Genomic DNA, 19,491 nt, shown 5'->3' on the forward strand with positions numbered 1-19,491 from the left:
GTGTTTGTGCACTTCAGACAACAATCTAATAATTACTCCATCCGCTGGTGGAACTCTGCGGGATTTCATGGAGTTTTTCAGCAACTCCGATTGAAACTCCGCAAGCTCCACCCAGGCCTAGCTTTTTGTGATTTGGTGTAAATCCATTAGGTAGCTTTTAAGATATTAAGGTTTACAAATATTTGTGTATTTGGACTGTTGGGTTCGAGGCACGAGATTTATGCCCTGGTTAAAACTTACTATATCTCGTAAACCTTCATACCCAGTCGTGTTTACTTGCTAGGCGGACTATATTAACTCATGCCTTCTCCATGAACAACTTATATGCCTCCATATTGTATTACTTATACTACATTAAAATATAGCATTCATAGCAAAACGCTTGCCATCTGAAATGACCTAATTTATGAGAACAGTGTGCATGGTACAGGGGCGAGGTGTAGTTAATGTAGCCTGCATAGAGAGTTTCCAACTGTGTAGGGAGGTCTGTGAGTTATAGTATGTATTGGCTGAGCGTAAATTATAACTTTAAGTTATAACTATACATTTTGTATTTCTAATGTTTGTGTAGTTTGTTTGTTTTGTATAGAAATAATAAATGCAGTTTTCCTAACTATCACTAACCTTTAGTCTTTGTTTTTATAATTGAATTTTAATGTTCTGTTAAAGAAAAATGTGTTTCAAACCGTAGTGTGGAGTGTCATTGAGTGGAGTGTTGTTAAGTGGAGAGTTGTAGAGTACAGTGAAGGAGAGTGTTGTAGAGTATAGAGTTGTAGAGTGGAGTGTGCTTGAGCGAAGTGGAGTGGCATAGAGTGGAGAACCGCAGAGTGGAATGTCATAGAGTGTTGTGTCATACAGTGTTGTACAACGTCATAGATTAGTGTTGTGACATAGGTTTTCGTGGCATAAAGTGTTGTGGCATAGAATATCATGGTGTACAGTGAAGAGGCAAAGACTTGAGTGGCATGGAGTAGATGTCACAGAGTTGAGTGGAGTGGTGTGTCATAGAGTTGAATGGAGTAGCGTGTCATAGAATGGTGTGTCATAGAGTGTCTTAGAGCGGAGGGGCATAAAGTGGAGTGCTGTAGAGTAAAGTGACATGTCGTAGAGAGGAGTGGCATGTCATACAGTAGAGTGGCATTTTGGAGAGTGTAGTGGTGTGCCGTAGAGTTGACTAGCGTGGAGTATTGTACAGTGGAGTGGAATGTCGTACATTAGAGTGATGTATCATAGAATGAAGTAGCATGCAATAGATTAGAGTGGGGTGTCGCACAGTGTAGTAGCGTGTCAAAGAGCGGCATGCCGTGCAGTACTGTCTTGCATTTGTAATAGAGAAGGTGAAACTGTCAGTAGTAAGCTCTAAAGAAATATAGAGGACTGGATGACCTATTCACAGCCAGCATATAGAATTACTATTCAAGCTTCAGTTGGCAAGGAGTATAAATCGCTAAACTGACCCCTGCATGGCTTTTACTGTCTGTTCCAATGAATAGGGATTACTTTGTGTAATGTTTCTCCACTCTGAGTGGAATGTCGTGCAGTGTGTTAGAGTGCAGGGTGTACAGTGTAGTGAAGTAGAGTGGAGTGCCATACAGTGGAGTGGCGTATCATAGAGTGGAGTCACATGTCATAGACTGGAGTGACGTGTCATACAGTGGAGTGGCGTGGAGTATCATGGATTGGAGTGTCTCTGAGTTAAGTGTCACTGCCTCACGGTCTGATTTTTAACTTTTTACAATTTTTTGTGAATTGAAACTTGTGAGGATTTAAAAAAAACTGTATTTGAATTTGATTTTTCATACCTCTGAATCCCCAATTTCTCTCACACCCCGCCCAGGTCCAGTCACTTCCTGGTATTAAAGCCCACAGAGCGCCCAATCACGTAGGAGGGGGGTGGAGCCTAGGCTGACAACAGCCACTTAATGCCGTTTGCAGCGCGGGAGCTGGCACTCTGAGTTAAGTGCTGCTGCCACATGGTCTGATTTTTAACTTCTTAGCAATTTTTAGCAAATTGAAACTTGTAAGGACTTTTAAAAACTGTATTTGCATTTGTTTGCTCATACCTCTGAATCGCTGGTTTCTCTCACACCCGGCCCAGGCCCAGTCACTTCCTGGTATTCACGCCCACCCAGGCGCCCAATCACGTAGGCTGGGGGTGAAGCCTAGGCTGACAACAGCCACTCAATGTCGGTTGCAGCGCTGGAGCGCTGCGGACGTGCGCAGCTGCCGCGCCTAAGGCGAGCCACAGGCAAGTCCGTCTGCGCCCGTCTGCGGACGTCTGGGACCAAATCCCTCCATTTGCTCCAGCATGGCCAAACATGGGATTATGGTAACTAGGACATCCTTCCCTGAATTACTATGCCCTACCCATAGCGCAGGACCCTGCCCCCCAGTCACAAAAGGAAAATGGAGCTCAGAGGTTATCCGTCCTATATCTAAATACCCAATCCATGGTAAAGCACCAACTAGACATATTTCTCCTATTAAAGTTTGTGCTGCCTGATATCCTCCTGCTGAAAGAAACCTTGCTCTCTCAGGACTCCTCCCCTGACATCCTGGCAGCCCTACCCAAGGATTACTACATCCTCCAACCCAACAGCCCTCAGGGATGGGAAAGTAGGCGGAGGAGTAGCCGCCATAATACACCACAATCGGAAATTTACTGCTGTAACGCCGCTAGACCTACCGTCAGTAGTTAACCTTGTTGTTGAACTAGAATCCGACGCAGCCCCTCTGATCTGTTTTTTGCTTTATAGGCCCCCTCATAGCATGCCTCTCTTCCCACAATCCTTGGGCGAACAGGTAGTCCTCCTAATAAACAATCATGAAAAAATCTTGCTGATCTGTGATTTCAACTATTGGGCTAACGACACTTCAGGCAGCCCCTAATCTGTCGAATTATCCGAGTTACTCATGGGGTTCAATCTTACCCAGCAGGTGTCCTCTGCCACACACATTAAAGAGCACACACTTGACCAGGTTTGGACATCCAACCTTGTCACGTCTGCCATGTCGATCACAGCCTGCACATGGTCGGATCACCACTTAATTAAATTTACCATCAATAACATTACCAAAACGAAAAACCCCACTTCTGAAGGGGTATTAACAAGGAATTGGAACTAAATCAGCAAAACTCTATTCCTCAATACACTGGCTAACTCAGTCCCACCCAATAATCCCTCTATTAATCATAGCGTCGGAAATTTAACAGCATGGCTATCAGTAGCTAGCAACATATATGCACCCCTCAGGAAAATATACCTTGCCTGATGTCATGAAGCCCAGAGATGGTTCTCCATTGACCTAAAAGCCCATAAACTAGCTCTTCGACAACTTGAAAGGAAGTGGAGACACAACTATCAATCTGAGGACAAAAGGGCCTTCTTAGACGCTATGAAAACCTATAAAAAAGCTATTCTGACCACCAAAGCCACCTACTTTGCCTCTAAAATCTTGACTACAACCAACAGGTCCAAGGAGATTTTCTCTACAGTCAACAAACTGTCCAACCCTGACAGAGTCACAATCAAACTCACTCCCTCTCAAACTCTATGTAACTCCCTAAATACCTTCTTCATCGACAAAGATCACAAAAATCAAGGCCAGCATTCCCACACGCCCTAACCTCGAGGCTAGTCCTGCCACACCAATAAATCGGTGCACCTTCAAACAAATCTCAACAATCAGCAACCAGTCATTTGTGGATCTCCTCTCCAAAATAAAATCAGGCTCACCTAACGACTGCTGCCCTCCCGGCATCCTAAAGGAAATATTCACAGTTCTCCCCCATCCAGCATTATCCCTTTTGAACAAGTCACTGTCCCAGGGCCTTGTCCCTCAAACCTTAAAGGAGGCAATTGTTGTTGCCCTCCTGAAGAAATTAGGAGCTGACCCACAAATTCTGACTAATTACCATCCATTTCTCTGCTCCCATACCTGGCCAAGGTCTTGGAGGCTTACGTGACTAGATGGCTCTCTGTATTCTTGGAAGAGTCTGAATACCTTGACCCGCATCAAGCAGGGTTCCGCCCAGCACATTCTACAGAGGCCGTAATTCTGACGGTACTGGATACCCTCCGCAGGGAGGCCGATAAGGGGCTCCCCACAGGCCCTGGTACTGCTTGATCTCTCCGCGCTTTTCACAGTTGACTATGGCATACTGGTCGATTTTTAATCACTGTACACACTTATTCACCACATCTACTCACATAGGGCCCCTCACCCCACTACACCATACGGCGTGGAACAAAAGATCTCCGCCAAAGAGCCCCACATTGGGTGCCCGTCGGGTATTGCAGCGCCGACCCGACGAGGAGCAGGCCCAATGATGAAGCATGACACCTAGCTGGCTGGGTGTGTGAGGGCCCTAGTTCCCAATGGAGGAATTTCCCCATTCCCTTGTAGCATTATTTGGACCACCCCCATAGTAATAGTTATCCGGGCTCTCTTACCTGCTCAAGACTCTCATAAGGAACTTCATACCCTCTTTTTTTCATACTGGTCGATTGTGTCAGAGAAGAAGGGATCCAGGGACTAGCCCTGGGTTGGATCGGCTCCTTCTTAGAAAACCCCTTCCAGTTGATTCGCATTGCCCAGTTTACAGCTTCCAAAATGAAAACCACATGTGGAGTCCCGCAAAGGGTCTTCAATTTCCCATCTCCTACTCAATCTCGATCTTCTCCCACTGATTCTGGCCCTGAAAGAGAGGAAGGTCTGTACTTTCAACTTTGCTGATGACTTCCAACTAATATTCTCCATCAGCAATTCCCCCGACGCGGCCTGCGAGTTTCAGTCCACCATGCTATTCATTAGCGGATGGATCAATAGCAATCACCTGAAACTCAATCCTGACAAAACTGAGCTGGTCCTAACTGGGGGAACCCATAACCCTTGGGGCCCACACTTTTGGCCAAAGGAACTAGGCCAATCCCCCTCTCCATCTGCCTCAGCCAAAAGCCTTGGAGTAATGATAAACCGTGACCTCTCTGTGAAGTTTCAAATTGGGTCAGTGATATCCACTTGCTTTTTCCAATTGAGGAAAATAAGAAAGATCAGAAGATTTCTCCGCCAGGACGCTTTGATCCAGGTGGTTCTTGCCATGGTAATGTCCCATGTCGACTATGCAAATTCCCTATACTTTGGCATCCCACTATACTTAACCAAATGTCTGCAGCTGGTACAGAACCAAGCGGCGAGACTGGTTTTTCAGCAACCTAGGCAACATCATATCACCACCCTCATGAGGAAGCTACACTGGCTCCCTATCACACAGCGATGCACCTTCAAGGTATGCTGTCTCATCTTTAAATCTCTGAATGGAAAAAGCCCTATATTTGTAGATAACCTAATTCAGAGGCACTTACCTATGCGCAACCTGCGCTCGGCCAACAAGCACCTTCTGTCTACTCGTTCCTTCAAACTTAAGCACCAGGGTGGTGCTAGGTTTGCCGTTCTAGCCCCAAGACTTTGGAACTCCCTTCCCTCCGAGATCAGATTCTGCACCGACCTCCTTAGCTTTAGGTGGCTCCTCAACCTCAAGACCTGGCTGTTTAGACAAGCCTACGAGTAACTCCCTATGGCTCTGGGACCTCTCAGAGTAGCACCATGAAACAAATCCGGTGTGCGTGTGATTTACAATTTTTTTAACATAACATAACAGTGTCGTACAGTTGTGTGGTGTGGTGTCTCATAGAGTGGAGTGCCATGTCTTAAACTGGAGTGAACAGGTGTGTCATAGATTATCGTAGAGTGGGAGGGGCATAGTGTGGAGTAGAGTGTTTTAGAGTGGAGTGGCATAGAGTGGAGTGGCATGTCATAGAGTAGAATGGAGTGGCATGTCAAAACGTGGCTTGTTGTGTTTTAGAGTGGAGGGGCATACAGTGGAGTGGTGTGGAATAACATGTCGTAAAGTGGAGTGGTGTGCCATACATTGAAGTAACATCTCATAGAGTGGAGTGGCCTTTTGTAGAGTGAGCCGCGTTGAGTGTTTTAGCGCATATTGGCGTGTAGTCAATTAGAGTGGCATATCATATAGTGAAGTGGCATGTCACAGAGTGGAGTGACAAGTCGTAGAGTGTCATAGAGTGGAGTAGCGTGGCGTACACTGGAGGGCCAGAGAGTGGAGTACAGTGTTGTAGATTGGAGTGGTATAGAGTGGAGTGGTGTGTCATACATTAAATTGTAGTTGCATTTCATAAAGTGGCCTGTCATAGAGTGTCTAAGATTGGAGGAGCATAGAGTGGAGTGGGTTAAAACGGAGTGGCATGTCATAGAGTGCAGTGGCGTGTTGTACAGTGTAGTGGCATGGAGTGCTATAGAGGGAAGTGTAGTGTCGTACATTGGAGTACGTCTCGTAGAGTAGAGTGGCATGTCATAGAGTAAAGTGAAGTGTGGTACAGGGGAGTGGAGTGGCATGTTGTAGAATGTCATACAGTGGTGGACACTTGAGGGGCATAGATTGGAGTTCAGTGTATTAGAGTGGAATAGCATACAGTGGAATGGCATGTCATATAGTAGAGTGGAGTGGCGTTTTTTTAGAGTGGCATGTCATAAAGTGTCTTAGAGTGGAGTGGCATGCTGTGGAGAGGAGCAGCATGCCATAGAGTGGAGTGGCGTGTCGTACAGTGCAGTGGCATTTCATAGAGTGAAGTGGCATAGAGTGAAATTTAGTGTCATAGGGAAGAGTGAAGTAGCACGTCGTACAGTGGAGTGGTGTGTTTTAGAGTGGAGTAGCTTGTCATACAGTGTCTTTTTCATACACTATATTTTTTTTTAGTTCAATAGGTACTGCAGGGTGGAGTGGCATTTCGTAGAGTGTAGTAGAGTGGCGTTGCAGGTCATACAGTGGCATGTCATAAAGTGTCTTCGAGTGGAGGTGAGTGGAGGTGAGTAGAGTGGAGTGGCATGCAGTGGAGTGGCATTTTGTACAGTCAAGCAGCGTTTAATAGAATGGAGTGGCATGTAATTGAGTGCAGTGGCGTGTCATAGACTGGAGTGGTGTGGAGTGACGTAATGTAGAGTGGCATGTCATGGAATGGAGCGGCGTGTTGTAGAGTGAACTGGCATGCTGTAGAGCGGAGTGGCTTGTCATAGAGTGGAGTGGAGTGGTGTGTAGTAGAGTGTCCTCTGCGATAACATTTTTTGGGTAGAATTTCAATAGGTATCACTGTACTTCCTAGGTAGTTTCAAGAAAGTACTGTGGTAAACCATTAACGTAAAAAAAAAAATCCCTAAATATTGAGACTTTGTTAAAGTACCTCACTTATTTCTATGGCTTATAAAAATAGTAAGGATATATATCTCACCTAAAAAGCTACAATACAGCCAAAGTGTGTTGTTAACAGCATGGAAGCCTTTAAATTTCATAAGGGCTGTCATTAGCCAACAGTATTGTGTTTTGTCATCGTCATGTAGCGTGCTATAATGCAAAATTAGCGTGGTATACTACAGCCCAATATATCACTAATATTTTCTCTCTTAAAACTTTACAACTACTTACCCAATTCACATCAGATAACAGAAAGGACCATTTCCACTCCATAACCTATATTCCTGCCAAATTTGAACTAAATCAGTTCAGCCATTTTACTGCTACGTCTGTTTAAACAGTCTATGGAAAATGCATTGATAGAAACACTTGTTTTGGGAGCCTCTTTTTTCTTTTCACCCCCTTAACTAATCACCACAAAACTGTGCATCATAGCTAAGAAAAAGGAATAGATCTGAAAAGATTTGAGGAGATTCGTCAAACGGTGGCAAAGTTATTACGAATAAAAAATCTGAGGAATTCATATCTCTTTGAATCTTAACTATAACTATAGAGTGGCTACCATCAAATTCTCAAATTCTGAAATTTGACACTCTTGTGAATTGAAAGGGCTGTATCAACAGAGAGTTTGTAAGAGACGTTGATGCATCTGTTCCAGCGGTAATCCCACGGTAATCTCGCTTTGGAAAATTTAGGAAATGTGACACCATTACCTCTGATTACCGTTACCCTGATTGCCGCTAAAGGTCAATGGATCTTTGCCACCGTTTATGACCAGGGAGCTTCTACATAAACATGAGCAATTCATAAAATGCAAATAAACATTTTAGCCAATAATGAGAGTTATGAGCAGTTTTAAAGTGATTTATTTTCCAATCAAAATTTAAGAATCTCTGACCCTTCATTCAATACTCAGGTATCAATCAGGTTACAGAATTGATAACAGAAAAATTAGGTTAGCACAAAGCATCATAATTTGCAAACAGCGCGTTCCATAAAGGAAATAATCCCTATTCTAAGTCAATACGGCTCAAAAGATGTCAGTCAGAACTCCTGAAAAGTTCCAGAAGCAAGAGTGAGTTAGCATAAGCCAATCAATAATTAATAATTGCAGAATCTCCCATGAAGGGAAACAAAGAATAGAGCAAATAAGCCTTGGCACAGCAATGAGTCAAAGCAAACATCAGAATGGAACTAAACCTACATCTAATCTGCCTACGTCTGCCTACAATCTGCTCTCCATCAAAGGCCTGCCCTCTCCTTCTCTGCATCTATAAATCACTTCTGCCCTCTCCTTCATTTCTGCGTCTGAGTCTGAAACACTTCTGCAGCTTTGCGTTTCTAAATCTCTGTCTGTCTGTCTCTCTCAAAGGGCTCTGAAAGTCTTCCTGCCTGTGTTCTGGAAGGTGTCCTGTCTCCTATTCTTCTCTCAGCTCTCTCCCCCTCTGCTCTCTCCAGCTCCTAACTAGGAACGCGTTTATCAAATAATAATGTTACAAAGCATTTGGCGTGACTTTCTCTTCCTCCAACTGTAATCCAGTATTCTCCAAAAGGGTGCTTCCACCCATCTGCAGATTTCATACGTCATCTCTCAGACAGGCAAAGATCCTTCCCACAGTACATTCTGCATCTGATTTAATACAATTTCATCTCCTAACCTTCCTTTTAAAAGACATTTTATTTCTAACTACACACATAACATGAGCTGCAAAAGAACCTTTTTAAACTAAGCAAGAAACATTAAACTTGGTAATGCACTTTTAAAATAAGTGATTTTCTGTTCTCACTAAAGCAAAGAATTAAATGAGGCTTTGTTCAACATTTACAGCAACTACAGAGATAAAGCTCAGACCGAGGTCACAGCTGTAAATAATGCCACTGTTCTCTTGGCATGGAGAGAAAAACATTCCTTTGCTTATCTTTAAGGTCAACAGAAATTAACAGACCAAGCTGAATCAGGAGATGGTTCTGTTTTCTACATAATAAAATGTGGTGCTAATTCAAATGCATTTTTAGGTCTCGCCTAGGCAGCGCTTGCGCTGTCTCGTTGAGACATGCAGTATACACTATAGTGTATATAAGCTCCACCCACTCTCCACCCATCATTTTCATTGGCTGGTGTCCTAGATGGTGCCTTCCGATTGGTCGTAGGCTTGTTAGTCCCTCCTTATGATGGACATTTCTTCATTTGTGTCCTTCCACGGCTATTGGCCCCTTTACTGCAGACTACTTTCTTCCAATGCCTTCTCACACCCCCATCTATTGCATTGCCAATGCTTGTTTTATTTGTCTCTGCCAATGCTTGTTGTATTTATCTCTGCCAATGCTTGTTTTATTTGTCTCTGCCAATGCTTGTTTTATGTTTCTCTGCCACTGCTTGTTGTATTTGTCTCTGCCAATGCTTGTTTTATTGTCCCTGCCAATGCTTGTTTTATTTGTCTCTCCCCACAAAGCTTGTTTTAGCTGAGATCTCTGTTTAATTATTTAGGATTAATACAGCCAACGCAGCGGACCTCCTTTTAATTATTTATCATTATACAGCCCAAGCCAAGGATCGAACTCTGCTCTCCAGCTCCAACGTCGGCAGCTTTATATGTTACGCCACCGGCTCGTCGCTTCAAAACAAGCCCCCATAAAGGGGTTTATCTTTGTGTCCATTGCGTGCACTATAGTGCCCCTGGGGCAAAAGCAGGGACCTACTAGAGTGCTTCTCTATCAGAAAGCACTTTGCGGTCCCCCCGGGGCACAAGCAGGCATCCACTTCAGCGTGATGAGTTGATGCTTGTGTGTATGCTTGCACACGCGAGGCTGCAAGATGAACGATAGTTAGATGTCGCACCCCGGAGGTCGCAGTCTATTGGACCCGTGCATTCAAAGGACATGAAGTTGCACCAGTGTCTTGCAAAATAAAGTACCGGCTGCTTCACCTAAACGTCCCAATACGAATCTGGTGGCTAAATACACATTGGAGACGGATGTATGATCCGACATCGCAAACAGTTACAGCGGGTGCTTTTACCACGCCGTTTCTACATCGCAATTGCTGTTACATCGCGTGTTTTTTCACCGCATACCATTCCAACTGCAATGTGTTACCCCAATGGAAGACGGCATTACTATGTATACGAATACATCGCGTTACCATTACAACGCGTTGTTTTGGGGTTTTTGGTCTCTATACGAGGCTGCAGGCAAACCAGGGTTTTTTGTGTCTCCAGCCCCCACCCCATCCACCCCCCAGCCCGCAAAAAGTTTCCCGCCACGCACATGTGTCAATTACTATTGCATTACGTTCAGTGTCCGTAAATAAACTGAACACGTGGCCTCTTCTCATTCTCCTTTCGTGGTCTATTATTGCGATATTCAAGCTTACTGTACATCAAATTATACGGGCAGATACACACAAGATTGCAGGTGGTCTTAGCAATTCGTAGAGTGCTCTTTACAATGTACCCTTGCACGTTCATTTATTGCACTTTGCCTTCGTGATAACATACGGTTGGGGGTACTGTTTAATTTTTTTAAGCAAAAGGGACTCTGTTCCAAGCCCCCACACTAAAGTAGCTTAAAATGTTGCATTTTTATGGAACTTGGTTTACAAGACATCTGGGGACTACACGTACAAAAGCCCCTCACTATTATAAAGCACTTCCTCTAATAAGTATTAGCGGAGCCAATAAGTTCGATTTTGAGACCTATTAGTTTAAGGGATCCGTCTACAAAATGAACCAAGTGCGTATTCGTTTGTTTGCCGATCTGAAAAGAATAAGGGGGATCTAAAGCACTAGAGAGCGCAACGTGGAGTGAGGGAAGACGCACATGGGTGAAAATAAAATGTATGAGGATACACACACAAAGGTATCACAGAGAAGGGAGGAGGAGAGGCACATGGGCAGCAAAAGAGCAGTAGGAACAAGCACAGCAGAGACAACGATGTACACCAGGAAGTCAGCTTAAATAAGAAAACTCAGGTCTGAGACGGCAGCAGTTGTTATTACCATTCAAATTTCAGCTTTGAATATATATTTGGCAATAATTTAGTCCCAAATCACTGCACATCCTTCACCATAGCCACACTGCACATCCACCCTTCACATCCTTCACCAAGGCCACACTGCACTGCACATCCTTCACCACAGCCACACTGCACATCCTTCACCACAGCCACACTGCACGTCCACCCTGCACATCCTTCACCAAGGCCACACTGCACTGCACATCCTTCACCACAGCCACACTGCACATCCTTCACCACAGCCACACTGCACATCCTTCACCACAGCCACACTGCACATCCACCCTTCACATCCTTCACCAAGGCCACACTGCACTGCACATCCTTCACCACAGCCACACTGCACATCCTTCACCACAGCCACACTGCACATCCTTCACCACAGCCACACTGCATGTCCACCCTGCACATCCTTCACCACAGCCACACTGCACGTCCACCCTGCACATCCTTCACCAAAGCCACACTGCACTGCAAATCCTTCACCACAGCCACACTGCACATCCACACTGCACATCCTTCCCCACAGCCACACTGCACAGCATTCATCACAGCCACACTGCACATCCTTCACCAAAGCCACACTGCACTGCACATCCTTCCCCACAGCCACACTGCATATCCTTCACCGCAGCCACAATGCACATCCTTCACCGCAGCCACAATGCACTTCCTTCACCGCAGCCACAATGCACATCCGGCCCTAAATGTATCATCTATTTTCAGCTCATTCTGGTCCTCAACACCTATGGTCTGATCATTGGAGTCCGTCTTCGCAGGCCTTAAAACCCTTGAGGGGAATCCCAGTCCTTCAGGAGGGCCCCACTCAGTGCAAATTCTTTCAATATTTATCAGATATTAGAGACATGAGAGCCCCTTTTCACATTGTGCAGGGGCCCCATCGGGTTTGCGTAATGCCACTGTCTGGGACTTTCCTGAAAGTTTAATGATGGGGCCCCTAGAAAGATGGGGGGGCCTCGGCCATAGACAGCCAAGTATGCTGAAGCCTTAAAACATTTCTGCAAAGCAGGGTTTATTTCTTCTTTATCCCTCGCTGCTACCCATCGGGAAGTATCCATGACTGTGGGTCACACCATCACTACTCATGGGTGAGCAACGTAGACCCACGTGCTTGTGTAGTCGGCACCGCGTGGTGTCTGTTGCTCCTTGCATGTGAGTGTGCCCTTTGATTATGCATGTGAGTGTGCCCTTTGATTTAGCTGCAATCTTACACATCCTTAACAAACCACTCCAAATGAATACTTTCTTATACAGTCAACACATCAACATTACGGACTCAATGGTAGTAGGGGGAGGTAAGGACAGGAAGTGCAAGGAAATGCTAGTCGATCAGTAGCAACCCTTCCTTTTATGGCGCGTTAAGCACTGCCACGAGCTGCGCACGTGACACCGGAACTCGGACTTAATACTAAAATGCTTACAGCACAGATCACATTATAAAACATTCACTTTACTAACAGACTTGCTCCACTCAGAGACTGCTTGGAGGCCTCGTTTAGGCTAAAAAAAAAATGCTACAGAAATATGCGGCAAGGTCTAGTACGTTACATAGCGCACGACGAGTCAGATCAGTATGGAGCAGCTGTTGAGTCAGTACAGTTAATTTAAGTGGGTCATAGTGTGTTAAAAGTCATGTTTCTACCATGGCATGTATATGTTTGTCTGCATAGCATTTAGTGTACTATATCAGCAGCACGAGTTTATGCGTTGCAATTGCTTGCGATTTAAATGCTAGCGATGTAAATGTGCATGCGCATTACTAGCATGCGTTCTAAAACCATGCGGTGTCAAGCCTCCCGAGATGTGAAAGCCGCGTTGCGATGGCAGCGCGTGAAAACAGAGTCGTTGTAATGGGTGTTTCCCATTGGAGACATTTGTAAAATAGCAGTGACGTATGTATGAATAATTGCTCATGGGATGTGTATGTATGTGGGGCATACAACTACAAATTTATAATAAGCAAGGCCCGTTTTAATATTTTTTCACTGCCATAACGCCTTATTTACACCAGCTCTAGAAAGGAATCTGGTTAGGGACACGGGAAGCAAAAAAGACAAAAGTACGCAAATATGCAGGGGTGCAGAGGAAAATCGATGCCTCAAGCAGCAGAAGCGTAAACGGATGCTTAGAAACAAATGACAGACCTCGCGTAAATGCGGATACACGAGTTCAGTGGGCTAAAGTCAGCGCCGTTCTTAGTCCAGCATCGCCACCCACCATTGACAGAAATTCCTTGAGCTACGGTCAGTGTCATTGCGCCGACATTCAACCACACAATAAAACGTCACTTCTTCGCCGAAATAGCATAGCACATTTATGTAATTAGAACAGTGATCATTCTGCAGCCTTAAGGCAAAAGCGGTCGACCTGGAAGCTGGGGAACCGGGCTCGAGTCTGGGCAACAACGCGCAAGATTCTTAATCACTTAATCTCCCCTGCCTAGCCAAACATGAATGATTCAATTTGTAACAAAACCGGTGCTCATGTAAAGCGCTCCGAAACCCGATTTCTCGGGTCTAGTTCGCGCTATATAAAACTCCCCCAAAAAAGTTTCGCAAAGTCGCAACTGGCATGACAGAACTTCACCAGGCAACTTAAAGTGATCTTAGTATCAGCATCCGATTTGACCCAGCCACCCAGAAGGCTCATTACATCACTGCACTTAAAATGCTGCGGATGGCGCACTTCTCGTTAGGGTAAATGCATTTGTTTAATGCAGTTACCACCATAAGGCAGCATAATTCTGATTAAAGTATGAATGATGCACATGGTAACCAAAGCTTTGCCCCAAGCACCGCCGCCCTTTGTACACGCACTACCAGGCAGCGTATCCAAACTAGTTACAGCACTACTAGTGATACTGTCCAATATCTCATTTGTGGGACTGAACAATAAAAAAAGGTCCAAACCTAAAGTGGGTACAATGCTTTGTTTGATTAAAGGTGTCACCACTAATGTTAGCACAATTATTATTTTGGTGCAATCAAAGCACCGCAGTCTGTCTAGCAAAACGTCGCATTTGATTAAACGACACTTAGCTGCAAGAATGAAATATGGATCTATGTATGGTGTGTTTCTTCTATGGAAAACAACAGTGCTTCAAGGAGCTTTGCAAATCCAACAAGCAGGATCGTACTTCACCAGGTGTAATATGCAATATCCAAACCTGCTTGCATTGCCTCACTGTAATAGAAGTATGCAGCTTTGATATTTTCCATTGGTATATGTGCAATCTCACCTATTGATTTGTTCCAATATTTAACAGCGCCGCCGTCATCAGTTAGAAGAAAGCCACCATTGTCAGTTAGAAGATTTTGCCCCGATGACCTATTTGCAAAAGCAATATACTGTTACATCAGTCAGATCATTCTGTTCGCAGGGATATATAGTGTTTGTTGGTTGCGCGTAAACATGCAATACCAAGAGCCAAAAACTGAGATGCAGTTTATAATGATTTTCGTTGTAGGTAAAATGTAATGATTGATAAATGGGTATGAGGGAAACCTATACATTTTTTAAATGTACTCTAGATACTGATTGTATGAACACTGATTGTATGAACAGTGGTTATTGGTACAGCTCGGAACATTACCCATTCCAGCATATGATTCAGTGGGTAATTTGCAAAATGTGATCTTTCTTGCTCACTGCCTTACAATTGGAAGCCAATAAAAATTCAGTTCATAACAGCAAATGTTACACAGTTTCTGCATTTCTTCTGATAAAAATGGTACCCAACTTTTGTGGCTGGGACTACTGACCTTGGCACACAAGCTCCCTTAACACAACGTGGAGATATTAACATTTACTGAAAAAGAAAATACCTGTTTTGGCAATAGTGGTGGCTGTGATATTTGTGCCTGGGCTCAGCTGCCTCCCAGGGAAACCTGCCAAACCCCGACACTTTGGAGAGCTAGACACCCAGGAGATTCCAGGATGGTCTGACTTGCATGTATTTCATTAAGTTTTCCTACCCACAATGCACTGCAAACATAAAAACCTTGGCTAAAATCATACATTTCTCCCACATTTCTGTGAAGGAAACCTATGGAGGCTGGGGTAGACCACTTAATTGCTACCACCCACAATTACTGCACATTTTTCAATAAAAATGGTACCCTACTTATGTGTCTCCATCAAAATTGTCTCACTTAAGCAACATAGGTAGCTATGGTATTTGGGCCCACACTGTGCCGCCACACAGGGAAACCTTCCAGACCCAGACATTTCTGAAAACTAAACACTGTGGAGAGAAAGACTGTATTGCCCCTAGTGGGTGTGAAGGGGTCAATGGAGCATGCCCAAGAGGCAGCACCCTCAGAAAGAATAAATCCCCAATGTACCCCCAGGGTGCAGAAAGACAGTATGCACATTGATGTGTGGCTCTGGCCCGATACTAGAGTGAGCTGCCCAGCTCCTTTATTTTCCACCATGCACCATGCACAATCCTGTTGTCTAGTGGGATTTCTACCTCTTGAGGTCAGAATGACTGTTATGGCCTTTGGTCAGTGAGCGCACTGATCCTTAACCAAGAGACTGCTTCTTCTACAATGAACTACTACCTTGGTGTTCAGTGGGGTTGATCCCTGCTGGGAGAGTTCTATCTCAGAACTATCACCAAGTAGAGATCTACAATGGAGCGACAACAGTGGAAAGGGGCTTTGTACCCTTTCCAATGCTGTTTCTCCTGCAGACATTGGTGTTTGGGGGTAAAAGCTATGCCTTCCAGCATCAATCAACAGAGAAAGTAGACTACGGCTTTAGCACGTTCTACTTTCACTTTGTTCTGCTGTGATGCCAGCTCTCTGTGCTCGCTGGTGTTATAGCAAAACTAAATAAAAAATCAAACTTGGGACATAAAGGAGGCTTCACCCTCACACTCTAACTTTAATTTTTGTAAACAGTCACACTAAAGCGGTTAAAAGAAAGGAAACCATCTCCTGCCCTCAACTTCGTCAATGTTTCACACTGAATCCGGAAAGGCAAACATATTCATTGCTGACACAAGTTATGGGAAGTTCTCTGTTTACTTCAGTGCAGTATATGCAGTATCCAAATTGTGGCATTCTGAACTTCGACAGGGTGTGATATCACAGCATTAGCGAACATCATTCTTCACTGGAGCATTTTCACTCAATTTTACTACTTTATACAGAGTAAGACAACTGCCTATATATCTGCTCATCTCTATTTTTAGGCCTCAACTTACGGACCGTGGCTATTGACATATAGTGAGCACTGGAAGCGATAAAGAAAGACAATTTCTGTCACAGTTTTGGGCTGACTGATATCTTAAATAGTTGAAGAACTGGAACAGTATTATTTTACCACTTTTGACAGCAATAAATGTTGGCTTTCACAGGAAATGTCATGGAGCATGCCTCTTTTGGCTGAACTGTAGCACCATGTGTTTACATTTCTATAGGAGACAACAGAACAGTGCAATTAAAAGATACAGTAGATGTTTCAGCACCCAGGCTAATGTGCTGCATAACTATATACATATAAGGTCCCAACGGCGAGACCGATTGCATTGTAAATGCTTGTTTTTTCTACTAATACACATTTAACAGTTTTCACAAGTTAGAGTCACATTTTCGTAGTGAGAACAACATCCAACTAAACACATTTAAATCAAACTATGAATTACTAAATTAAAGTGTCTGGCTGAAGTCTGTGAATTTCAAGAGCTCATGTTTTCACTCTGTGGCACAGAATTGTGCGTGTCACCTTTCAAATGCAGTTCTTTATTTCTGAAGCAAAGGCAGGGTTTCCATTATTAAAGAAAGCACAGGTTTATGCTCTTTCACATCCTTTGCATATTTTCAGCACTTTTACAGAAAACTAACTCTAAAGTGCAGTGTAAACACTAAGTTAAAACTTACCATAAATTCAGGAAGTGATTACATATGAATCACTGACCGAAGAGGTTTTCAGTGTTTCCATGCAGAAATGTGGAGTGGAGAAACATTACTTAAAGTATTTCCTCTCCCTTAAAGCAGGCAGTAAAAGCCATGCAAGGGGGCAGTTTTACTGTCTATCTAGCAATTTCTACTTATTGCCATCTGAAGCTTGAATAGTGATTCTATATGTTGGGTGTGAGTAGGTCATCCAGTCCTTTACATTTCTTACAGCCTACTACTGACAGTCTCACCTTCTCTATTACAAATGCAAGAAAATAATTGCCAAATATGACAGGATGAGCAGCTCTAATCTGTACCATGATGCCTTGCACCCCGGCGTATCAAATCTAGAGATCGCTTTCGCTATATTCACTCTGTCTTCGCTGGGCCAGTCAGACAAATCCGCACTAGTAGGAGAAACAATGGAAAGAGAAGCCTATGATGCTGTTTGATCCAAACTTATGGAACCGGATAGGATCCTCAATGAGATCTATAAGAACCTTTGAATAAATTTGAACACCAAATTAAGGGAGCTTCTCAGTGAAATTTCAGGTAATCAATGCACCCCCTTTAAACTGAAATTGTAAAAATCCCAAAGCATGACAAAGGAGACAGGTCCAAACCCACTTCTTGTAGCAAATCACTCTGCTTAAGTGAGTCAATCATATTATGATGAGAATTGACACTGACATATTAGCATATTGCATGTCGCCAGTTTCCTGGGTGGCTGTGCTGGGTTCATACCAGGCAGAAAAATGGCAGCCACTATGCACTATAAGATGGAGGCCAAATATTATGGTGACATAACACAGATGCCAGAAAACGGTCCTAGGAAGCTGGTTTCTGGTCCAGGGAAGGCATGGCTTGGCAGTTCGGGCTGGACTGTTCCCATGAGGCACAGGGTCAGACTGATTTGCATATGGCCATGTCTGAACTGGGGTGGCAGAGTGGGCTAAAGAACGGTGATGGATCAAACCCAGATCTGTTGACTGGGTGTGAGTGTTTGATTGGTTCTGATGCTCTGTCCATCACCACCCTCTTTTGTACCGCTTTGTTCGCCATAAGTTGGCAGGGTATGCTCAGACGTGAGTCCCTTGCTCACTTTGCCACTGGATTCAAGCAAGCCAGGCTGAAGACGGCTGAAATGCCAGAAACCGGTCCTAGGAAGCTTGTTTCTGGTCCAGGGAAGGCATGGCTTGGCAGTTCGGGTTGGACTGTTCCCATGAGGCACAGGGTCAGACTGATTTGCATATGGCCATGTCTGAACTTGGGTGGCAGAGTGGGCTAAAGAACGGTGATGGATCAAACCCAGATCTGTTGACTGGGTGTGAGTGTTTGATTGGTTCTGATGCTCTGTCCATCACCACCCCCTTTTGTACCGCTTTGTTCGCCATAAGTTGGCAGGGTATGCTCAGACGTGAGTCCCTTGCTCACTTTGCCACTGGATTCAAGCAAGCCTGGTTGAAGACGGCTGAAATGCCAGAAACCGGTCCTAGGAAGCTTGTTTCTGGTCCAGGGAAGGCATGGCTTGGCAGTTCGGGCTGGACTGTTCCCATGAGGCACAGGGTCAGACTGATTTGCATATGGCCATGTCTGAACTGGGGTGGCAGAGTGGGCTAAAGAACGGTGATGGATCAAACCCAGATCTGTTGACTGGGTGTGAGTGTTTGATTGGTTCTGATGCTCTGTCCATCACCACCCCCTTTTGTACCGACATAACACAGAACTCATGCCTGTTCTCTTGGATGCAGAGAAGAAATTTGACTTTGTTAACTGGGACCTCATGTTGCATACTGTAAAACATGTAGGCTTCCCTTTCTGTTCCACCAGTATGAATTTTTTTTAAATAAAAGGGGTTTCCTCATCTCTAGTTTTAGACAGCAGAATCTACAGGGGTAACAGACATGAGTGTTTATTGTCTCTGTTCTTATAGATAGAATATTTCTCTAGGAAAATGAAGAGCAGGCTCAGTTTCTTTTAATTGCAAAGCTGAAAGAAGCCATTACAATGTGCTTAGATGCTCTAGAAATAGAAATTTCCCTTTACAGGCCTCCTGAGAAGGTAAGTCTGTAACAAATGCTAAGTGCAATTCAGGAATATGGCAAGCTCTCATGGTTTATTCTCACAAAAAGATGAAGTGGTGCAGCTAATCTTTTATCAGTAACCAAGTACATTTTTGTTTGAAATCCCTTCGAACTTTAAAACAATTGTTTAGGACTTTGAGAAGGCATTGATGAATGCATGCAGGTCAATTTACGGCTAAGCATCTTTATGGAATAATC

Source organism: Triturus cristatus, chromosome 5_1 (assembly GCF_964204655.1).
Source record: "Triturus cristatus chromosome 5_1, aTriCri1.1, whole genome shotgun sequence".
In the NCBI taxonomy this organism is placed as follows: domain Eukaryota; kingdom Metazoa; phylum Chordata; class Amphibia; order Caudata; family Salamandridae; genus Triturus; species Triturus cristatus.